Source organism: Echiichthys vipera (assembly GCF_963691815.1).
Source record: "Echiichthys vipera genome assembly, chromosome: 22".
Taxonomy (NCBI): Eukaryota; Metazoa; Chordata; class Actinopteri; order Perciformes; family Trachinidae; genus Echiichthys; species Echiichthys vipera.
This window is the reverse complement of record NC_139847.1, coordinates 15,592,694-15,617,949: the sequence shown is the minus strand read 5'-3', so window position 1 is coordinate 15,617,949 and position 25,256 is coordinate 15,592,694. Positions and strand designations below refer to the sequence as shown.

The 25,256-nt window shown below is 44.4% G+C and overlaps 1 protein-coding gene across 3 annotated transcripts in view; it reads left to right on the top strand.

The window, feature by feature from the left end:
* Positions 1-25,256, top strand: part of kdm6ba (lysine (K)-specific demethylase 6B, a) — a 107,875-nt gene that overhangs the window by 61,480 nt on the left and 21,139 nt on the right. For 2 of the 3 annotated variants that reach the window (XM_083936976.1, XM_083936975.1), the window contains one exon: positions 15,963-16,024. The gene's annotated coding sequence lies outside the window, so the exon portion shown is untranslated. Of the gene's footprint in view, positions 1-15,962; positions 16,025-22,536; positions 22,895-25,256 lie in introns of those variants that run through there. The other variant, XM_083936977.1, reaches the window with a different exon arrangement.

The window sequence follows — 25,256 nt, the reverse complement described above, 5'->3', positions numbered from 1 at the left end:
TGTGCTCGCTCCGTAATGAAGGATTTATTATAGCTCACAGAGAGAAGTCGAAGAAAGAGAAATATTGAAGTGCGTTAGACACTAGAACGAGTGTTGAGTTTCAGAATTGAAGGCATTTGAATGTGCATTACCTTTACTAGACAGTCTGTCCTTGCTCCTCCCCTCTTTATTCCCTCGATAATGAATGAAGTAGAGCAGCAGCTAAACGCCTCAAATGTGAACAACAAAAAGTAGAATGTAAATTATAAGCGCACACAAACACACATTTGCAGAAACAAGCTTAAGCACATGACAATCGGCCCATGCCCTGTGTTTTTACTGCACTCTGTAATTGTGCACATAACAAATGTGCAGGCTCTTTGAAGCTTTCCGCTCTTTTGCTTTTCTCCATTTGGTTTTCTCTTGGATGTGTTTATTTGCGGTGTTTCTCATCATGTGGCCCCAGCTGCTCATTGTTTGTGCATGTGAAGTTTTTATACTTGCATCCGTATCTAAGTTTTAAAGCCGAGTGTGCGTGTACTAAGTTGGGATCTCGCAGGTTACTTTTTTGCACTTGAGTGTGTAGATAGTGTTTGTGTTTAAAACAGAGGTGGGTCTCTTTCACAACCTCTGTCGCAGGTATGTTTGGCTTCTGCTGTTTACGATGCAAGACTTAAGCATAGTGTTCTAACTTGCGGCAGATATAGGAGTGAAGAAGGACACCATTTTTGTCCCCCAAGGTACAATCTACACTAATGTACCCCCTAGAGCTAATTATTGGACCTCAAGGTAACTATATGTACCTTATTGAGGGCCAAAAATGTGCATATGTTTCCGTCAAGGGTACAACAGCTGTACCTTAGAGCGTGTTGCCCCAGTGACAAGCTGTCACCATGCCGACTTCAAAGAACCTGAAGGTCGACTGTTGTGTTGGAAAACGCTGCCTGTGTCTCTGCACTCGAACACATCGCAACGACTACAGCCGGCCCTCCAACTAGCACATACGTTGTGCGCCTGCGTGAGAGGAAGTTACGCTCCATACCTGCAGGCGGTTTTAGTTTGTATTCGTCATTCAAAAAGGGAAACCAGTAGACAAACAGGAAACGACAAATGAAACAAGTGAACAGTCATACCAACAATTAGGAACATTTCTGCTAAAGAGCTCAATGGCCAGAAAAAAAAAAAAAAAAGAATCTTGCTTGAATGAAAATTGGAACACATGACCTCATATGTGCAGCCCTGGATTCAATCACTTTCAGAAAATAGCAGACCATGGCACCTTTTAAAGCAGGTACACCCCAAGCCGATGTCCGACTGACAGTGAGCGACCGTCTCCCTAGTCGGGCTGTTTTTCAGCCGATTCAGCACGTTGAATAGAGCTGTGTGTGCTGTCCTTGAAAGAAATTCTTATTCGACTAAAACTGACTCAACGTTGACTTCAATCAGCCGTACACATAGGTGCATGTTCATTACCGACATATGCAAAACAACAAGTCACACACACACACACACACACGCACACACACACACACAAACACACAGGCTATGACATGAGAGTGACCCCACAGTAACCTCAATCGACCCAGCTGATTGACTTATAGTAATGCTTTAACCTGATTATGTTTCAAAGGAGGTGGAGGGTTAATAAAAAGAAGATGGCTGTGTGTGTGTATGTGTGTGTGTGTGTGCGTGTGTGCGTGTGTGCGTGTGTGCGGACGGTGACAGCTGTTATGAAGTGATCGACTAGGAGGAGGAAGTTTTGCTTTGTAGATTATTCGGTTAGAAGTGTCTTCTCCTCCTACTTCTAATCTTCCTCTTTCATTTCTGCGTCCTCCTTCCTCTCTTACTCTCCCCTGTCTTTTCTACCCAACCTGCCACCTCCTCTCTTCTTCTCACCTTCCCTCTTCTCTTTTTCCTGCTCCTCTTGCGTGTTACATCACCTGTCTCTTTAACCCAGTTTCACACTGAACCCTGACCCCTCTCACTTGTGTAACTTCTGTGATAATTGTGCTCATGTGTATCTCCACCTCTTCTCAGTACACGAGTCACAGCTGAGCCACACTGGAGACAGTGTCTTGGTTAGATCCAGTTGAATCTAAAAAAAGGATTTATTCATGTAATGCTGCTTTCTTTTTGTTTTCTAGCAGATTCATAGATGTGTGTATGTGTCTGTGTGTGTGTGTGTGTGTGTGTGTGTGTGTGTGTGTGTGTGTGTGTGTGTGTGTGTGTGTGTGTGTGTGTGTGTGTGTGTGTGTGTGTGTGTGTGTGTGTGTGTGTGTGTGTGTGTGTGTGTGTGTGTGTGTGTGTGTGTAGGCATTATTTAATGAGTGCAGATGTGTCAGTCATGCATGTGTAGAAATGGCAGGTGTGCATTTGGTGTTTGGACAAAACAGAGTGTGAGAAATCAAAGCTGCGTCTGTCTTGGAGCATTTACGAGGATATCTGCGTCTCTGCATGAGCGTGTCTGGAGGGCAGCGGGTGCACTGTGACCTTTGTGTGTGTGCGTGTGCGTGTGCGTGTGCGTGTGCGTGTGCGTGTGTTTGGTTGCCCCCAGACCGGTAACATGATCCGTCTCGAGGAGTTGAGCCCTCCATCCCTCCTCTGTCTGTCTGCACCCTGCCTCTCCTTCCTTCTCTCCTATATTTCCCCCTATCCATTCACAGCCTTCTCTTCTTTCTGTCTCCCTCTTTTCCTGTCTTTTATCCCTCTTTCCCTTATCCTGTCCCCCTTTCTTCCTCCTGACCATAAACTTTAAAACTGTGTCAGTCAAAACCTAGAAATACATCTGTCCAAAACCACAACTCTTTGCATCTGTTTCTCTCTCTATCACTCTCTCTCTTTCTCTCTTTATCTCCCTCTCACACACACACACACACACACACACACATACTGTGATCATATGGCTTTGATTGCAAAGATCAGAGAAGGGAGGAGTAGACGTATGTGTATGTGTGTGTGTGTGTGTGTGTGTGTGTATGGTGGGGGGTCAGTGGTGTTGTAATTGATTTCCTCTGTTTCCTTTGTTTGACTAGTGTTAGATGTCGCTCTATTGGAAGCTGCCTATACTGTACTGCACTGATACGATGTGTGTGTGTGTATGATGTGTGTGTGTGTTGGGTGGGGCCGGGTGATGGACGAGGTCATGAGACAGGCTGACTCTCTCCCACAGGATTTCTATCACTGATGTATAGAATTACGAGCTTCACAGCGCATGAACTCGACCCCTTCTCTGTTAGTTGGTGAACGCAGCTTATTCAGTCTTCTTCTTTCTGTATCTGTTCAGCAGAAACATGAAAAGTATGACCCTAAGTATATTAATGAGCCATAAAAAAAACCCTGAGTGCATGCGTTGAAGTGGCTTTGGGAGTTGAGAAGCCGTTATAGGCGGCCTATAAATTAAAAACTCCTACACTCATCAGTTGATGACCATAGGCCGAGACGTGTAGGTGGTTTTGATATATCGGAGCGGCGTTGTGGTTCTAATGAGTGTTACAGGTCTTCCCACTGCTGCAAAATATTCTCTCAGAAATCTTCCTTCTCTCTTCTCATTTTAGGTTCAACTCCTTTGAGTCTCTTATTCAAAGTTTGCAATCAAACCGGTGCTGTCTGTGCAGTGTGTTTGCAGTTTCCAGGAGCAGTGTGTGTGTGTGTGTGTGTGTGTGTGTGTGTGTGTGTGTGTGTGTGTGTGTGTGTGTGTGTGTGTGTGTGTGTGTGTGTGTGTGTGTGTGTGTGTGTGTGTGTGTGTGTGTGTGTGTGTGTGTGTGTGTGTGTGTGTGTGTGTGTCCTGTACTCTGTTGCCATATGGCCGGTGTATTAGCCAGTGTAAACACAGCTGGTTGCCTCCCGTGGCTGCATGGGTGAACAGCAGTCTGCCGGCAAATATAAGAAAGCCCTAATAGGAGGATCACATTCGCTGCTAGTACATTAATATGGCTATTAGCCCATTGGGATTCATGATGTGTTATTTGTAAGGCACATTAGTGTCAATGTTGCCGCCTCATATCCAGACTATTAGGGATGTTCAGCTGATTATTGAGTCTCTTAGCCGTCTGCTCATGTTACGTTGCTGCAGGCGGTTGTGATAAATAACTTGATGGCATTTCTTTGCGGATATAGCAATCTGAAAAGACGTATTAGCTCTAATGAAAAAGCAGTCTCTTGAAATAGTAAGTCATTGCTACCGCTCCGATTTTGTAATCATGCTGTTGTGTAAATCAGCGAGGGGAAAAGCTGCACCCTTGTGTTCTTGTTTTTTTGTTACACAGAATATGTGCACATACCATAATTTGTTACAATTCATGTGGTTGGCCGATAAAGGTATTTATCAAAGAGTAATGCTTCTGAACCAGAGACACAAAGAGGGAGATAAAGCAGCGAGGAGAGGGCAGGTAGTGAACATTGCACATCATAAATAAAATGTCAGAAACACTAGTGCATGCTAGCCAGTGCTCAGGGTAGCGTGAAATCTGCTCTCACCCCCTCCTTTCTTATCTTCCCTCCCTATCACACTCCCTCTCTCGCTCTTTGTACATGTGTGCGTCTGTGTGTGCGCAGGGTAATTGAGGTGTGTGACCTTGCTGTAGGCCTGGCAGGTGTGAAGGGAGGGATGGAGGGAAGCAGGGGATGAGATGAATGAGGGTGAGGGTAAAGGGAAGGATGCATGGATGGATGGATGGAGGGCTGTTATATGCTGGCAGACTGATAGTGCGCCTGCTTGCATATATGTATGCTAATGTTTGGCATTCTGTAGTGAAACGAAATGCAAGTGATTGTGTGTGTGGGTGGGAACACATTCTTCCGCTGTAAGGTCCTCTGCATGTGACTTGGAAATGAGATTGGGCGTGTGTGTGCGTGTGTGTGTGTGTGTGTGTGTGTGTGTGTGTGTGTGCGTGTGTGTGCGTGCTTGTGTTATCGAGCAGACAAGAAGCCATATATGGTTTTCTATGCTACAGTGTGTGCATCTGCATCTGTTTCACATTAAAATTGTTGTGTGTAGCATTTGCTTTTTTTATGACTTAAAGTTTATTGAATTGCAAATTTTTAACAGCACAAAACCACATCAGAGGACACCCAGCAACACAATCCCCACCCAGGCAAAAGAAAGAAAACTCATGGTAAAATAAGATAATCGAGATAAAATACAAATGTGCCAAATTCTGTTTAGCAATATGGTCTCGTTCCGTCCTTGTGTTATAAATCAGCACACCTATTACCTTTACAGCGATGCTCTTTCCCTTCCCCCGAAATGCCCAAATATGTTTATATATCTTATATATGTTTATATTTTGATATTGAATGTATGTCTAATTGTAGTTTTCAGTAGGTTGTGGAATGGAACTAATGTTAACATAAGTGATGTTATATATTCATACCGTATATTTGTGAATCATTTTTATATTATCATTTAAATGTTATAATATATGATCATTTATGCTTCATTTTTTCATTTATCTTACTTAAAATTCCACTGTTCATGGTGGTTAGCACTGTCGCCTCATAGCAAGAGGGTTTCTGGTTCAAATCTGGGCTGGGGCCCTTCTGTGGGGAGTTTGCATGTTCTCCCCGTGTCTGTGTGGGTTTTCTCCAGGTTCTCCGGTTTCCTCCCACAGTCCAAAGAAGTGCAGGTGTTAGGTTCATTGATGACTCTAAATTGCCCGTAGGTGTGAATGGTTGTCTGTCTCTGTTTGTCTCTATGTGCCCTGTGATAGACTGGCATCCTGTCCAGGGTGGACCCCGCCTCATGCCCCATGTCAGCTGGGATCCAGCCGATAGGGACAAGTGGTTGAAGATGGATCTACTGTTAAAAACATTATAATAATACCATAAACGACCATAATAATCGTAATCGTAATAATGATTTTTGTCATAATCTAGCAGCCCTATATCACACCATTTATATTACTCTCAGTAAGAATACATTTCTTATGCACCCTGTTGCTTTCTGCCTTAAAGACGTAGATAAATGTAGTTTCTTCAGTCTCTGGTCCCTGGTGTTTCTCTGTTTATTGAAGTCCTACAGAAGAGGATAAACAAGCTATTTTTCCTTTTGCCTCTTTCAGCCCCTTCACTTTTAATCTGCTGGAATTTAAACATGTCAGTCTCATGTGTGAATAAGCACCAGTGTCACAGTCGCAAAAGCAATTTTACTAGGAAATAGACCAAGTAACATTTCCAAAACACCCTGAACATAGCACAAGACTGAACTGCCAGCAGATTCATGTAAAGGCTGCACCTGCAGTGTAAGGAGAATGAGAGAAAGATGAAAGAGATATTAAAAAAATTAAAAAACACAGTAATAATCAGACCAACAGTAGCTGTTTTTCTATTCACTTGGTATGCCCAGTGTACTTGAATGGTTACATGATATGCGATTTCAGGCGTATTAATATGGGGGTAAATCATACCTGATATGGAGCTGTTGTGGACAGAGATCGTTTATGTTTAGAGATGCAGTTTTAGACTGAAGACGTAGTAGTGTGGATGTGGGAAGTCTCAGAGCTGAGGGACCCTGTCTCCAAAAGCCTTTACATGAGCGTCGACATTGATGACATGTTCTACGGGTTCTACGTGTGTAGCAGGTTACAAAAATGTACTCCAGGCAGCTCCCTTAAAGACCTTTGCAGATGCTGAAAGTATCATTTTGGCTTCAATCTTTTAAACTGCCTCGTAGGTGATCAGTTTATTTAACAGAAGTGTACCAGCGGGGAGAGGTGCACCATAATTCTAATGATGTTCTATAATTGTAAATTGGTGCTGCATGCAGCTCTTATAACATGAAGAGACACATTTTCATCTCCACACTGAGCTTCCTGTTGTCTTCTCCACAGAATAGTGTGGAAACAGAGCAGAGAGGCAGTGAGCTCTCACACACCCATCCCCCTCTTCTTCTTCTTGTTCTTCTTCTCCCTCTTCTCCTCCTCTGTCGCTCTTTACCCTCCCTCCCCTCTGCTCTCTGCACAGTAGCACAGTGCATCTGTGTCATGTCACTGGGTTCTGGCGTCCCGGAGTAACCCCCCACCCTCCCATACCAGCGCAGTCTCTCTCTCTCTCTCTCTCTCTCTCTCTCTCTCTCTCTCTCTCTCTCTCTCTCTCTCTCTCTCTCTCTCTCTCTCTCTCTCTCTCTCTCTCCCTCCCTCCCTGTCCTTGTGCTCACACTTTCATCCCTGATCTCTTCATCCTCCCTCCCTCCCTCCACCCCATCCCTTGCTACTGTCTGCTAAAGGAGCACGCCCCTTTCGCCTGTCTCTGTCATCGTCTTTCTCTATACTTAATGTGTGTCACTCTTTAAATATCTCTCCCTCTCTCTCAGCCTATCATGCAGCACAAACACAGATATACACCATTTCTCTCTCTCCCTCTCTCTCTGTCTCTCTATCTCTTTCTTTCTTTGCCTTTCCTCTCTCTCATGCAGCGTACATAAACACAAAACTGTCTCGGCGCATACATTAATACATCCAAGCTCCTTAGCTGGCTGCTGCATGAATAATCTATCTGCTATCTGAATGTGAACAGCGCACTTATGAAGCTGTGTGTGTGTGTGTGTGTGTGTGTGTGTGTGTGTGTGTGTGTGTGTGTGTGTGTGTGTGTGTGTGTGTGTGTGTGTGTGTGTGTGTGTGTGTGTGTGTGTGTGTGTGTGTGTGTGTGTGTGTGTGTGTGTGTGTGTGTGTGTGTGTGTGTGTGTGTGTGTGTGTGTGTGTGTGTGTGTGTGTGTGTGTGTGAGGCCCTAGGCACCTCCCTCCACAGAGAGAGACAGACAGGTGTGGGCCAGATTGAGTTCCGCCTCATTTCCTCTGCCCTGTGCAGCTGGTCAAGGACACACATTTACACACACACACATACACACACAGTGGGTGTCTTGGACACATGGTTATGCACACACACTTCAAATACAAGGACAAGGACATGAAAACTGCACACACCTCGAATAAAGACGCAGCAGAAGATGTAGAAGGATCAAATGTAGCATTAGCATAGACTAGGGGTGTGTGTGTGTGTGTGTGTGTGTGTGTGTGTGTGTATGTTTGAATTCCTATGGAAGAGGATTAAAGGATTGATGACAACAGATTGGCAGAGTATTTCCATAGCGACGCTGACAGATTTGCGAATGGTAGAAATCCAGCCCCCATTTAAAGGCGCTCAAATCCTTCCAACTGCACGTTATATACAGACTATATTCATAACACACACAAACACACGTACACACACACACGTAACTCTACACTCACCATTACAATATTTATAGGTGTCTTTGGTTATTTATATTTGACATGACAGCGCTCATATTGGCCATCCATTTTTCATGCTGGTATCAAATGTATCAACACCGGAGGAACATTACGATCATGGCACGCACTCACGAACAAGCACACACACACACACACACACAAACACACACACACAAACCCACACACACAACAACAACTCTTCCGCTGACATCAGAGTTCTTGTGTTGATGTCAAGTCACAATTTTATAAGAGAGAGCTGGACATTGAAAAAATGATACCACTCCCAGCGTCCCCCGTCCCCCACACTTTAATTTTTCATTTTTATTTCAGGCATTTAGCTGATTTATTCCAAGTGCAGCAGCAGAGTGATATTACAGTATTACAATGAGTCAACAGTAAGGAGCGCAGACCGTTAGAATCAATTTTTTTGTTTCCACTGAGACGTCCAATGTGATTGAATGTGTGGTTACATTTCTTTCCATCCCCGGATTATTCTAAAACCAGGTTAGATTATTATTATTATTAATATTATCTACCTCATATGTTCTCTTGGTTAGTTGTGTGGAGATAGAGGATGTGAAACGTTTCTCGTCCACAGTATGAAGCAAATTTCTGCCCAGCTTCTCCACGTTCTGCTTTCTGTGTCCTCGCTTGGCTGGAGTTTCTTTGTTATGCATATACACCTTGATAGATATTCACTCAACAGTGACAGGTAAGGCTGGGAGGGGCTCCGCACCCACATACAGTATATACACATAAACACACACACACACACACACACACACACACCATTGTGTGTAATATCTTTGTAATCTATACTATTTATCTGTGTGTTGAGGTCTGTTTTGTGATTGTAGGTGTGTGTGTGTGTTTGTGCGTGTGTGCGTGCTTGTTCGTGTGTGTGTGTCTTTTCTGGCGCCTAACCAGGCCAGGAAGTGTAGGGTCACAGCGTCTGGAGGGCAGCCAGACGACCTCCTTCCCCTTTAAATGCCCAGATACTTTGCCTTTGAGAAGGCAGCCTATAGTAAGAGACTTACCCTACAGACATAGAGGAGGAGGAAGAGGAGGAGGAGGGGTTGGTATGTATACATTATGGGATTGTATGCTTCCTTGCTGGTGAAAGTGATTGAGTGCTTGTCATAATGTGCAAGTACATATACCAGAGAGTGTGTGTCCGTGTGCTTGAGTCTTTGTGCATGTGTGTGTGTGTGTGGTCCTGTGAAGATGGTATGAGCCGCCATGTGGGGATCACGTGTGCCACAGCAAATAAAGAAGCCTTTGTGAACAGATGCATAAGATGCAGCTCAAGCAACACACACACACACACACACACACACACACACACACACACACACACACGACATACATACAAACACTGTAACCTATACAAACACACTGCTGCTCTTTCACATGCAGTTTCTCACTCTTAAACAGAACATTGTTAAACTCACCCGTTGTGGCTGGTTGCAAATTAGAAATCCTCCATATTTATATTTATTAGGTATGAAATCATTGTAGTTTGAAGCGAACACACACAGTGGTGTTATTATAAAGACCTGAGTCAGCCTTTTTGGTATGTGACGGTTAACTTAAATGGCATTGTGCAACTGGATAGTACAGTTTAACACCTCTGCTCTGGTATGTGGGCTTGGCAGGGCTTGTCTGACCACTCTCCAACTTTGTCTTACACACGCACACTCAACACACTCACTCAGCAGAGCGCACAGTAGCAGTGCATCCAGGGCTACAGCCTTAAACACACCTTCCTCATAAACTCCTCTAATTCCCTCTACATAACACGCACAAAACGACACACGCGCCCATTTCTTAAAGGGTGAGGGAAGTGCATCCCACCACTTACCCTCAACAAAAGCACTCTCTTTTCTTCTTTTCCAAATGTGTTTAGTTTAGTTTGTATGAAGGGGATGCCTCAGGCCACACTTCTCAGACTGTGAGCGTTCGTGCGCGTGAAGCGAGTTTAGGCACGCTTGCTGCCTGCTCATCTTCTTCATTCTAATGCTGTTGTTGTTTTTGAGCTACCAGCAGCGTGTCTGCATATACACAATCTTACAGAGACTCCAGTTGTGTTGCTGATGAGGATGTTGCGCTACAGAGTTAACGTACATGTCTCAAGCTTGAGTGATCAGCAACGTTGGCCTCTCTTAATGTTTGCTTGGCATTAAAACTCCACTTTGCTAATTTGAACCATTGATTCCACCGTTGTGTAGTCCGCTAAAGACGATACATATAATCTGTACAGCCAGATGTGCATTTTTGGCAGCAGTCAAATCAAAGTTCCCCCAAAGGGTTTACACTCTTTGAAGCATGAATGTGGTCAGCAAATTTCATTCCAGACTGCTGTCATGATTTATTCTGTAAAACCTCCGCACTCCACAGTTTTTACCATTTTTCTGTACAAACGGAAACCTTAGCCTGATGGTGGCACCAGAGGAGGAAGTATTCAAGTATCCCACCGCTGTGTTCTTCATGCTTGGCCGGGGCTGTTTTTGTTTCAGCAGTCAGGTACGTCAGATGCTGTTTTTAGGGATGGAGTTGACGAGTCAGAGGCTCAGTGTTTAAGGGCAAAGCCATGTTTAATTTTGGAGGATGAACGTCACGAGACTGTGCCGGCGTCGACTGTGCCGGCGTCGACTGCTGTGGCTCTGAATGCTGCCTACAGCTGTGGGGGACGCGCTCTGCTCTGCTGCTGTGGTTTGTGTGTGTGTGAGAGAAAGAGAGAGAGAGAAAGAGAGAGAGAGGACAGCGAGGGTAGAAAACAGCACATGACAAGTGTTTAAAAGGTTATATTCATCAAAAGCTCATGCACACGTGCCTTCCACAAACATCTTTCAAACACACAAACTCTCTGGCACACACACATAATCATACTGTTCACAGGTCTTGATTTTGGCAGCAGCCACGGCCGGGCTGCTTTCATTAGCGTCTGTCTAGACACGATTTATTACCAACTGTTCATTCTTGTCTCCTCCTCTGTCTGTCTCTCTGTCTTCCTAGTCGTCTGGTCGTGGGCTCAGTGCTGCTGGGTTTTCAGACAGTTTTTGGTGTGCGCGTGGTGTCTGTGAGTCTGTCTGTCACCCTCCTCCTCTTTAAGTGGGTGTCATTTGCCTGCTTGTCCTTAAAGAGGAAGTCAACCTGTCTGTCTTGTCTATCTATCCGTTTGTCGCATGAGTGAGTTAGTGTGTGTGTGAGTGTGTGTGTGTGTGTGTGTGTGTGTATGTTTGTTAGAGTTGGAGTGGGTGTGACAGTTTGTGAGCCAGGCGTGGTTTTGACCATGACCTTTTTACTGAAGCCATGTGGCAGGAGTTCACTGAACCAAAGAGCCCCGACCACAGTCAACCTGACACTCCTCCTCACTGTCTGTTGCTCTGCCAGCGCTGGCCCAAAAACACATGCATGTTTACGGGCAAATGAGACGGAAAACAGACAGACAGATGCCTCTCTTATGCATGCACACAAAAATAATATGTTCTCCACTAATCCCAGTTGATTGGGCCTGAGTGGCGTGGCATTTGACATATTGGCCATGCGGCTGTTTAAATAGCAACAGATCTGGCAGAAAATGCAAAAACAGTTAAGTCTTAATGCCTATAGAGAAATGCAGAGCGGATGAAAACACGGAAACACATGAATGACATCCAGTCTGAACAGTTTCCATGCAATTCATGGAATCTGTTATACCACAGAGGTTCAATCATCAACAACATCCTTATCTACCTACATCCTGATCGCAATCACAAGCTCAAGATGCGGTGTGACGGCATTCCATGGAGATTTGAAGAGTCCTTGCTCCTTGATGTGTGCTTGCTGATCAATTTGTAGTATCCACCCCCAAGCAAAAGCTTCATTCTAGAATTTAACCTGTTTTGAGTGACCGCCTTTAAACACACAACAGCAAACCAGATGAACGACCATGGAACAGAGAGACACACAGGCACACTGTGTGTGTGCGTGTGTGTGTGTGTGTGCGTGCGTGTGCATGTGCATGTGTGTGTGTGTGTGTGTGTGTGTGTGACAGGTATGAAGCGTGCTGTCCTAACTTGAAGAGACCTTCTGAATCACTAGTGACTAAGGGCTGGAACAGCCAAAGCATGGCTATTCTACTCACGCCATGCAGGCTCACACACGCTGAGATGTGTGTGAGTGTGTTTGCAATTAGTTGAATGCTTTAAGCTGATTTTACTGTACACTAGGTCAGTATGTGCAGCACGCAGCAGAGAAGTAAGAGGGCTCCTTTTAAAAAGGAAGGCAGGTGTCGGATTGAGCTTTTCGATCAGTTGGAAAAGGAGTGTGTGTGCTTAATTGCACTTTAAAGCATGGGGAGGTGTGTTCAGCATATGTTCATGAGTTTGTGCTTGTTTGTACAGTATGTATGTGTGTGTGTTGGGGGTGGAAAACCTGGGTGTGTCGTCTTTAGGTCTGTTGTTCTTAGACAATAGCACTTTTGACCGGGGTAATGTTTTAGAGACTTTCTAAGAAAAGATGGTGTTTGCTGAATAACACGAAGGACTGTGTGTGTGTGTGTGTGTGTGTGTGTGTGTGTGTGTGTGTGTGTGTGTGTGTGTGTGTGTGTGTGTGTGTGTGTGTGTGTGTGTGTGTGTGTGTGTGTGCGCGTGTGTGTGTATATGTGTGTTTTCTTGCGGCGTTTTTGTCTATACGCCAGTTGACCTCCTTTTTGTGGTTCATTTATCCAGCACATGTGTTAGAGTATATCATGGTAGCCAATGGTCACAGTGTATACCACACAATCCCTAGCCAGACCTTTGATGCATGCCCCACTTCAATCTCCCCCTTGTTTTATTGTTTACTCTACGGGGGAATTGTTGGGTCTATGCCTACTCTGTATAGTGTCCTGAGATAACTTTTGTTATGATTTGGCACTATAAATAAAATTGAATTGAATTGAATTGACTCTTCACTGAGCTTTGTCAAACTGGTCAGCCGTGGTCATTTGGAGCGGAAGTGAACACAAATGCTCCGACTTCAGCTTGCTCTTGCGTTGCGTTAAGATTTTCAGGTGACACATTTAAGAATGCGAAGAGGCCTGAAATCAATCTTGTTTGTTTCAGAGTGTCTGCGTTTACGTACTGCACATGCGTGGACCAGGTTTCTGCCTTTAGGCCATATTGCGACAAAGGTAAGCGTAACATTAAAATAGTTGAACCTGGCTCAACATTTGCTGTAACGCAATGCTCCGTCATCCAGCAACTCACTGCGTCGACCAATCATCTTTGTGCAAAGCGGCCTTTTACTCTGAGCTGCATATTTTTACTGTGACACTTGTGACTGTCGAGCGTCCAAGCTATTTATCTTCATCTGCTACTCAAACTGCACTTCCTGGATCCATATTTCATCTTTCAGCACCAAGTTTAGACAACTCTGCGCACTATTAGCAATAAATTCTCCCTTTTCCCCACCTGTCTCTGTCAAACACCAGCCCTGCTCTGTTTTCACTCTCTCCTTATCTCTCTCAACCTACCTGGGTTTTTCCTCCTTTTTCATCTTTTGTCTGGCTCAAGGCCGTTACTCCATCCTCCTCCCATCCCTCTCAGCTCTCCACCTCTCAGTCTGTGTTGCTCCACCCCTCTGCTTCTCTCCCTGTGTCGGTTAATGTCAAAGGGGTATGCTCCCACTGGTAAACCTTTCCAGGCAAAAGATAAACATCGCTTTCATTATCTTTCCGTCTTTCTGTCTCTCGCTCAGCATTTCATTATCTCTCTCATGTTTGCTCTTATGTAGTCTTTTTCAATGCAATTATAACTTATAACTGTATTTCATTCCCTTTTTCTGTAAATTTGTATTTCCCTTATGCCTTGACACGTCTTCCTCCTCCCCTCTGTCAAGGTCTCTCTCTCTCTCTCTGTCTCTTTATCTTTCTCACAACCCTCCCCCATCTGTCTCTCCCCACAGACCTGATATCGATCAAGGTCAAATGATTATGTCAAAGCTTGGGACAGTTATTCGATGTGTCATGAAAGACTATATTCTACCCTTGTCAGCCGCCGACATATACACTTGCTCTCTTTGGTATGCCTTCTTTTAAGGTGGCCCTGCTCACCCACATTCCCCTTTACCCAGCTACACACACAGCCAGTCCACCTTTACAGTGCGGCCAGCTGTGGCCCTTTAGGGGGTATGACCTTTGACCTTGAGTTCAAAGGTTTGGGGCCTTAACCACCAGGCTGATCCGGCTATATCTGCCTCGTATTGACACAACTGTCTCACACACACACACACTCATGCACACAAGCTGCCTCAAGCTATGTATAATGCTGGTTTTATGTGTACACGCTCAATAAAGAAAAATACGGAAACGGTCGTACGTGGGTGTGTTTTATGTTGCAGCCCTGTAGGAGAAAGGACGTTAAGTGTGAGGAGGAGAGAGGTGGTGACATTTAGGTTGTGACAAGTGTCAGCCACAACCATTTGTTTAAAGCGCACATTCTGAGTTGATAAGAGAGAAAGAAAGTGAGTGTGTGTCTCTTTTTCTCTGACTCTGTGTGTGTGTGTGTGTGTGTGTGTGTGTGTGTGTGTGTGTGTGTGTGTGTGTGTGTGTGTGTGTGTGTGTGTGTGTGTGTGTGTGTGTGTGTGTGTGTGTGTGTGTGTGTGTGTGTGTGTGTGTGTGTGTGTGTGTGTGTGTGTGTGTGTGTGTGTGTGTGTGGTGCATTTGTGTGTAACCATGTCCGCTTCAAGTGTTTGAGCACCATGGCAGGTACTGTGTGTTCTCAGGGTGCAAGCGGAGGTGTGTGTGTTTTTACATGTGTGTGTTGGGGGTGGGGAAGTGCACCAGAGTGCCACCTGTTCTCAGTCATGTGGCCCAGCACTGACACTGTGAATCACTGAACAGGCGGCACATAAGGAACACACACAGATGGCCACAGCGCTGGTCCAGGCTGACATGCATTTTGGCTGACACACACACACACACACACACACACTGTGGTGTCATAAACCACACCGAATTACATATCGACAACATCATGACCGCATAACAGCAAACATCACACATCACGCATGCATGATGCAACAAGCGAATGTAATAAAAAAAGAGCTGTGGTTGTTCGGTGCAGGCAGAACAAGGTGTTGAGCTTTTAACTATTGACAGGTGCTGGTGAATTGCTGACCACTGCTCCAGCTCCTACTGGAATGTCACAGGCATGTTTGACCTAGTTTTGACAAAAGGTGAAAATAGAAACGCTCCATCGTCCCAAACAATCACCACTGCAGAGCCATTTCAAACCACAGATTTACAGATTGCAATTTAGATTTGTGGTGGCCTAAAGGTTAAGCCCCGTTCACATATGAACTCCGGACAATGTCGGGAGAATCAGGTGTGTCCAGAGTTTCCCTTTCACACATGTAGCGCATGTGTGACCACATCATAATGTGGTCATAAACAACAATGTTGATTTTCTCTGATGGTCCTCACAGACAGAAGATCCTGAATCTCGTAATTTCTCCAATCAGACTTTGGAGTCTTTGTATAAATCACCCTTATTTTTCACTTGGCCACTTGCCCTTCCCTCATTGCCACCACTGAGGTGCCCTTGAGCATGGCCCTTGACCCAAACCGCTGCAGTCGGGCGGCAGATCAGGCTGTGGTTGAACCTGGGTGAATGTGTACCTGTGCAAATGGGATCTGAGTGTAGTAACAATCCAATTGTTGTGTCCAGCTCCTCCCTGCTGCTCACACTGTTCCACCTCTAGACTGACCTTTGTTCTTCCATGTTGTGGTTTCAGGAGGTGAGAGGTGTCATGGTAGCCTGCTGAGAGAGACATACTACATTACCCATGATCACCAGGTAAGGCAAACAGTTTACACACTCTACTTTCTATCTTACTGTCTTTCATCCACAAACACACAACACTGCCGACACATATATACACACAGCAGTGTTAATTGTATGTTTTTATAAAACTGATTCAGGCACTTCCAAGCACTTTGTTTTATGTGGTTTCCATTCATTTTGTTCACCCGTCTGCATTTATACATCAATATTTAATGACAGGAAAGACCAATGTGCATTAATAAGCACATACATGTATGAACACACACTCACACACAAGCTCCATTGTACAGTGTGGAGGTTACAGGTAGGACAACAGGGCGAGATGTGTCAAAAGAGAGTGAGTAACAAAGGAGTAGGAGTAAAACACAGAGACTATATAACCCACACACCATTCATTAGTTAAGAAGGTAGTGAGTTGTGAAATCAGGGTGTGCTGCTCACACACACACACACATGCACACACACACACACACACACACGTTGTGTAAGTCCTCAAAGAGTTGTGTACTTTATGACTTCTGATGTTCAACTCTTCCAATAAGAGTGAAAATGTCAATAACTTGGTCATTCTGTTATCAGCCAGTGTTCAAGCAGAACACCAGGTACATATCTACATAGCTGTTACTGTTTAGTATAATTGGAGCTTTAGACACATTTGATAATCAGTTAAAGATCATTTTTAAGTAAATAATAAGAGCAAAATCCTTGTCCAAGCCTCTCAAATGTGAATAATTTCAGTTTTTCTTAGTCTTTCATGACTGGAAACTATTTTCCTCCGGGTTATGGACTTTTGGCCAAACAAAGTAAGCAGTTTAAATAAGCCTGTTTGGGCTTTAAGACATTTTGGCTATATTTCACTTTTTTCTGACTTTACATAGACCAATCACTTAATAGATAAATAATCGACGGGTCGATCAGTGATGAAAATAATCACTAGTTACAACTAATTACATTATGGCCTGGATATTCTTACATTTTAAGAGTAAAACTTCATTAATACAGGTTTTACTTTTGAAAATGCACATCTGTCGATGATACACAAAGCTCAAAACAGCCAGTGCAGTGGAAGTGACACAGTTAATTTACTGGGATACTACTCTCCACAACAACTAGTAGTTACAGTAATCCATACAGTAGTGATGGATACAGTAGTAGAACTACGACTTACTGCTATGTAGATCAAAATAGTAAAGTTATTTTAGCTTCAGAGCTGCTACAAGCTCATGTTCATGCTGCTGAATGTTTTCTGCTTATGTCATCTCACCGTACAGGCCTAATCATTTGCGATTGCATTTACGATTTCAAATATCACAACAGTGGTGTTGATTTGTACAAAAACATGTAAAGCATCATAAACCTTTGTTTGCCACGCATCTTATTTTCTGCAATAATCCAAAATCCCATTGACTTGTTGTTGGGGGAAACCCTGGGTGATGCTAGACAACCTTCTGAAAATGTGATGTATTTCTTTATTAGCTATCTGAGCTTTTTAAGCTCCGCTAAGTGGAGTTTACTTTTCCCTATGTATAACTTAGGATAGTGGGTATATTAAGCAGGACTGGAGTGCTTAGCTTATCATAGAGCTACAGTTGGGATTAGCCGGTTGTTTGAGGAGCTAGAGGGAAAGCCGGCCTCCCTATTGGCCCTTCTCCCCTTGAATGAGGGCCCTAATTATCAGCGCTCCATTCGACCAGCAACACTGCTGCTATACTGTATGTGGGTGTGCTAAGCCCGTCTGTCCGTCTGACTGCCTGTGTGGCTCCCTGTCTCCTCGTGGTATCTCTATGTGAGTTTGTGCGTGGAGGTGATTATTATCGTGTCTGTCGGTCTCTCAGTGTACCCAAAAGGCTGACTCACTGTATGCCACATGTACACACACACACACACACACACACACACACACGTAGTCCCACACACAATCCTACGTATCAGAGGCTGAGAAGTACCATCTGTACCAAGGACAGTCTCCTACGACTGCAGAGTACACACACACACACATACACACACACATACTTTCTTTCTCGTACTGCTGCTCTGTCTGGATCTCATCAGTATTACTGTTTATTTTTTAAGTGTGTGTGTGGCTGGTATGACAGGAATTTCAGGGCTCGTACCCATGGGAGAGCTGCTAAATATATATATGTATATTTGGAGTGTGAGAACTGAGCCGTCCTTGTCCCCAATCTCTTTAATTACACACACACACACACACGCACACACACACACACGTCTGCCTTTCTTCCACACACGGGTTCAGAATTGCTAGCCATGCATAAGAGCTGTTACTTAAACACAACTCACAATTTTCTTTCCTTTATTGTCCCTTCCCTCACACACACATATACACACACACACACACACACACACACACACACACACACACACACACACACACGTAGGACCCCCGGGACACTGTAATGCCTTGGCTTCTCTTGTTGTGGGAAAGGAAGTATGGGAATTGAGCTAAGGCATACATTTAACGTAGACTCTTATTATATACAGTAGTACATCTATGAGAGAAACTGCTGGAGGAAGCTGTGTGTTATGTTTGTGTGTGTGTGTGTGTGTGTTTGTGTGTAAGTGTGTGTGTGTGTGTGTTTGTGTGTGTGCGTGTGTGTCTGTGTGTGGGGGGCCAGTGTGTGTGGTACACTAGAGTCCCACCCATGCCCACATCAATCAGCAATCCTCTTCCTGTTCACTTTTGAGGGCTAATGGCCTCCCACCACACTCTCTAAAGTGCAGTCACACACACGCATACATAGGTGCTCATAAAGCCGAGCAAATGTCACACACTTGAGACAGCCCTCACACCTGATGGAAGATATGGTGTCATACTCACATGCACCGGGAGCAAAATGACAATACAATACGAAAACTAAAATAGAAACTCCGTACACACCAGCAAAAAAAACATGAGCAGCGTGACATTTGCACAAATACTGCTGTCGGTCTATTTTTGTGCACGAGAAAACAGTGCAAAAATGCAATGAACAACAACAGGGAGAAGCAGACGATATACAGCCTACATACAGAATGCACTAGTTTACAACTTTATGATGGGTAATAAAGGACTGCAGTAATTCAGGGTATAATAGATTCCAGATGATGTTATAAAAAGTCTTTACAGCTGACTTGATGCATTTTAATGTACATACTTATTATAATTAATAACAGTAGGGACGCAGGTTTCCTACGTATCCACATGCTTGGATTTTTCGCCTTCTTTTGTCTGTTGGATATGAAAGTGGCCTCTTGCTTTTGGACTTTGGTACCTTTACTCACTTTTTAGACACACTAGCAACTAGCAAGTGAAAACAAATCGAGCAGCGGCGAAGTGCAGCCTCCAGCGGGCCTCGATTCTGCAATAAAGTGCGGCCAAACTAAAAGTTGGGGATAGTTTAGTTTTGGTTGCACCTTGCTAACCAAGCCAGCTAGCACGAGCATTAGCTGGTAACTTAAATGAAACTACCATATTTCAACTGGCTATGTGTCACTGCAGTACATGCTGATTAGCGGTGCCAGAAGCCGACGGGAAAAGGCCACCGGAGGATTCGAGTTGGTCGGTTGAAAATCAGTTTGAGTTTTTCTCTTTAGCGATTAGCGCCATTGACACGTTATTGCGCAGCAGTCCCCCCTAGCTCTGCCCTCTTGTCCAAATATAGTCAGTTGTGGCCCCAAAACGAGCCAATTTCCAATCACCTGGCTTTAACACAATAGTCCACAAACCAATTGGTGACATCACAGTGGCTATGTCCATTTATGTGTTGCACACTTTGCCGCTACTTGCAGCTTCCATTTTGGCCAACACACTACTTTAACAAATGAATCCATTTTAGCTCGCTGTACAGTACTGTATGAACCGTAACTGTCCCAAGAGACTGCTGATTTCTCCACACAGGCTTTAACCAATGAAAACAAAACATCCGTATACAATTACACTGCCTCCCAGTGTCATAAAGACCCCCACTGTGCTGCATCCCTCCTCTTTCTCAACACAAAACACTTTATTGAACATTCATTGTCACTTGACAATAGATTCCAGATCCACCCTGGTGGTACATGCCATGCACTTACTTCATCAGGGGTCTGAATTAAGGGCACACACACACACACGCACACACACACACAGACACATCTCTTGTCACTCTTTACTGCATACTAATAGAAGTAGAGATGCACCTTCAGTTATCTCAAAATAGACTGTGAGTAAGCTACTGTGACATGACAGAGAAGAACAGACAGTCAGGGACTGATAGCATCACTGATTTGTACTGAGGCACAGAGGTTTCATTATGTTCAGATTTTATTGTTTATGTTGTTTTTATTAGAATTGTTATGACCATAAAAAAAATCATCTCAGCATCATCCATGACACATTCCCATCCTCCCTGCGCCGGTTAATTTTGCCTCCTGTTGTCCTGCTGAGGCAGTGCTTTCTAAATATAACTTCTGTGTGTGTGTGTGTGTGTGTGTGTGTGTGTGTGTGTGTGTGTGTGTGTGTGTGTGTGTGTGTGTGTGTGTGTGTGTGTGTGTGTGTGTGTGTGTGTGTGTGTGTGTGTGTGTGTGTGTGTGTGTGTGTGTGTGTGTGTGTGTGTGTGTGTGACACATACCGTTGGTTGCACCAGTGTGGCTCTTTGGCGTTATTACAGAGTACAAGATGGTTTCTTTGGCAAGGTAATGCTGGAACAAACGTTTCCGGCCTGAGAGAGACCCATTTGTGTTTTTCAAAAGCCTTGTTTACGTCACACAGGATCTTAGCTTGCTGCCTCTGAGCGCAGAGCATATAATTCTTGTACTTCTGTGTGCGCAGTCATGAGATGTGAGACGTTAATGTCTCCCGCCGGACAGGAAGGAAAAATATATTAACCTCATAACTCAGGCTTTATTTATAGTCCTAGACACATGTCCTGTATTGGAATACAAAAAAATAAACAAAACATGAGTTAGATATTGTGCAGCCTTAAAAGATACGTCACTCTCTCAAATTCAGATAAGCATTATTGACATAGCGGATCAGAAGCCTATATTACCAAAGCAGTGCAGAAAATGATTAATATTGACAGATGATTTGCGATAAATATACAATTTGATAAAGGCATTAAATGACAATGGCTGTAATACTTTTACAGAGGTAATCAATCACAATCACTTACAGAGTTTGTCTATGACAGCAGTCATAACGCTGCACACTGGCTTTTCTCCCTGCTTAGCTCTGAAAGTTTCTGAGCGTCGAGGAGATGGAGAAACTCTGGGTACACATTTATTTTTACACTTGTCAAAGAAAACCTCTCTCAAATCCTGGTTTTTGTTACAGTATAGTATGAAGTGTTCTCTGTCTAATACAGAGTTTGCGATGTATACACTCTATTTCCTACAGTTAACATATTATATATACATATTCTGTATAATCTATATAGTCAGAGTACGGCCACAGCAACCAGCGATTGCTGATATATGTTTCCGATATACAGATACAGGATAATAGGTTTGTAAATGGTTCATAAGCTGCAACCGATGGCTTTATTTAGTGGCTAATACATCATTTACCAGATCAATAATAAGCTCTTTATGAAAGAATCTTTTGGGCGGCCAGGCATGTGACTGATTGTTCAGTGTAACCACTCACAGACACAGAAAAGTGCATCTTTATTTATACACATCCTATTAAGCATTTATTAATGATTATTTTTAACTGTGTTGTTAACAAATAATAAATTATTTTAAAAATAATGAGTCAAATATTTCTCTCTTAGTACAAATGTTCTAACTGATCCGTAAATCCCTAGTAGGCTAAGTTGTTTATTCATGTTGATATAGCCACTTCCATCCAATGAACCTTTTATTCAAAGATGTCTGTTTACAATATAATATTAAGAAGGTATAAAATATATCAGGAACAATACTCCATACAGTTAATGTTTACTAGGACGGGTAAACATGAAATGTCTAATTATAATCCATATTTTATTTGTTTTTGTTTTTAGTCACTCAAGAGTCAGATATACAGGTAGAATCTCCATAAGTTAACTTTGGAACATTTGTTCTGTATATCAGATAACTGGACTTATTTATAGCCCACTGAATCTAATGATAAAACAGTGGTACTGTATCTGTCTTCCTGTGGTCGAATGGCGTCAGGAGGGTAATACTCTTCCTCCTCCAAAAATAGACGGTCACAGGAAATATACCGTGGCGCTGTTCACGAGTCCAACCGGCGGTCACGAGTCCGCTTCGAATAACAGCGGGGTGGGTAAAAAAACAAAACAATGAAGGAGTAGGACTAAACCTATCAGGGGGAGGGAGGAGGAGCGGCTTCGCTCCGGTACCGGGGGAGTCGGACTCGGTGCCAGTTTGCGCTGTCAGGGAATTCCGGGGCCGTGCGGTGACGTCACACGAGTGCGCGCCTCTGTCTCTGCGCGTGTGTTCGAGTGTGCGTGGCTCTGTCCCTTTAAAGCGGAGAGCTCAGCGGCGGAGCAATACGATCCCTGCCTGGCTGCCTCTGTGAGTGCGGTGTGTGAGTGAAGCGGAGGGAACGGAGCTCGACGCGGAGACCCGAGCGAGCGAGCCTCATTACCGTTAACGGAATACAAAAAAACGGGAATAAAGAGAAGAACGAGCCGAGATCACGGACAGAAGGGAGGCCCTCCTACCGGCAGACGGATCGAGTTTCACGCTTGTTTCGAGAGGAAGCGACGGAGACTAACAGGGATTACGGAGCCGTCCGGCTCATCGGGAATTTCTCTGCAGACACCCGGAGCTCCACAACTTGCGGATAACAAAAGACTACCGTGGACCTCAAGAAACCGGATACACCTTTTTATTTGGAAACCTTTTTTTATGATCACTTCTGGAGCGTCTATTTTGGAAATGCTTGAATGAACGGTGAGTGCTGTGAGAACTGAGAGCTTTTAAAAGTCCACACGACTTTGTTTTGGTCGTAAGCAGGAGAGTTGGTGTCCGTTTGACCCCGGTGTCCCCAAATGTGTCCGCTCTTTCCCCCGTGATAGGTATATGTTGTTCAATGCTGCTGATTAATCGGGCTCTGTTGTGAGTCGGGACGTCAGTGAGTCAATTATAGGAATTGATTCACGTGGAACCCTTGATCGTCTATAATCGACGAGGTGGGGGGAATTTCTCAACCACGCGTGCGTGTGCGTGTTTGTGCGTGTCAATTCGGAGAACTTTGTTCCTCAAAATCACGATGGATCATCATTACTGGACATGTTTAATCACTCCGTGCACGTGGATCGGAGTCATACTGTCATTTGGCTGTGGTGCAAATGCTGAGTTCACGGGCTTTTTGTGCGTGAAATTCCCCCGAGGTGACCCCCACATTTACAGGTTTAGTGGGAGGGGAAGCTATCTGAGACTGTATCCAGCCTGTATAAATTGCTGATAAGGCCTGAGCTCAAAGTGGTCGTCCTAATACATCTAGTAATGAAATTGTTATCTTTATCCTCACATTGCTGTGGGACACTTTGGGTCCTATAGGTTGGTCATTGTTGCCCTGAAAAGTCCCGATCATCACCATGGCTAAAAAAAGGGAAGGAGAGCTAGAGGACAGGGGGAGAAAACTGCCTGTGTAAGGAGATCTCACGCCATTGTGTGTGTGTGTGTGTGTAGGAGTGGGTGGCTCTGCTGGAGTTGGAGTGGGGGGTGGGCAGGATCACCGAGGTCGGCAGCCGTATAAATTGAATGGATAGCTGCCACCCCCATCACCCCCAGTCAATCCTTACGCACACAAAGAGCCGGATTGAAAGGAAGTGATTTGCATCACCTCTCGTTTTTGGGGGGGAGGGGCGGTGTTTTGGGGGCTGCCCTTTAGGTCTTTTAGGGTTTTTTTTCTCGTCTGAGCACTGAAGTCTGACCGCGCAGTATTGTTCGGTCAACGTGAGCTGTTCTCTAATTATCACCTTTTTCCCCCGAAGGAAAACAGGTCCAAACTGGAGCGACGTTTTGACTTCCAGACACATTAGTGGTGTCTTAGGAGTCAGCTGGCTTTACTTGTGCTAAGTCCCCGCACACCTTTACGCACACGGCTGGCGCGTATGCTTGTGTTTTTGTTAGTTTGCGGCGCAATTACGCACAGAGTAAAACATTAAAACAATGTGAGTTAGTGAGTGGTTTGGAGTCGTGATCGTGTCTTTCTGAATTAGAATCAATAGTTGTTGATATTGGCGGTTGTTATCACCCCAACGCACACGTAGTCACCCACCTTTTTCCACTAGTCATCGGACAAGCCGTTGATGAGAATTTGTGGCTGGCTCGGGGGTTTTTATTTGTCACTTTATTGCCCACAATAAAGGATTCCAGATCAGGAAGAGCGGAGTGTGCTGGCATGGGGTCGTGAAAGAAAACAAAGAAGAAAGCCTTTGAAGGTCCACTTCCTATCAATCAGATCGATCGGCATGGAAACCGGCGTTTGATGTCTGAGGCTGTAAAAAGTTAAGGCTTCCAAATCGCTCCACACACACTCTTGGCCGGCTGTGTGCTGCCTCAGCTCTCCCCCGCCCCCGTTTGTCCCATGATCTCAATAGGAGTGTGTGTGAGTGAGAAAGAGAGAGTGAATGAACAATCACCGCCCATTTTACTATGAGTGATGACGAACATGGAGGGATATTAAAGTGATACACACGCGTCAGGAGGGGGGGGGGGGTAGGTGACGTTGAAAATAAGGCAGCTAACTCAACAAAAGTGAGTCACACAACTTGAGTAAGCAGAAGAGGTGTGTGTGTGTGTGTGTGTGTGTGTGTGTGTGAGGCAGGACAGTGTTCCTCCCCTCCTTTCCACATGTAGCTTTGATGCGGGTGTTACAGGGTGTCCCAAGCAAATTAAGGACTTCTTTGATCTAATTCAGATCTGTCCTTTATGCCTGAGGGGAACTGGGTCAGTAGGCTGGCTTAAAGTGCTGACTCATCTACTTCGACAGTTGACGGTGATGAAACAAGAGCAGTGTGTGTGTCTTAGCTTTGTGACAGCTCTCCTGCCTTTGTTGCCTCTTATAAGAAAAGAAGTGTGTGTGTGTGTGTGTGTGTGTGTGTGTGTGTGTGTGTGTGTGTGTGTGTGTGTGTGTGTGTGTGTGTGTGTGTGTGTGTGTGTGTGTGTGTGTGTGTGTGTGTGTGTGTGTGTGTGTGTGTGTGTGTGTGTGTGTGTGTGTGTGTGTGTGTGTGTGTGTGTGTCGATTCTCCTCCAGAGAGCAACTCAAAGCCAGAGAGAGGGAATAAGTTAGGTGCAGGGCAACATA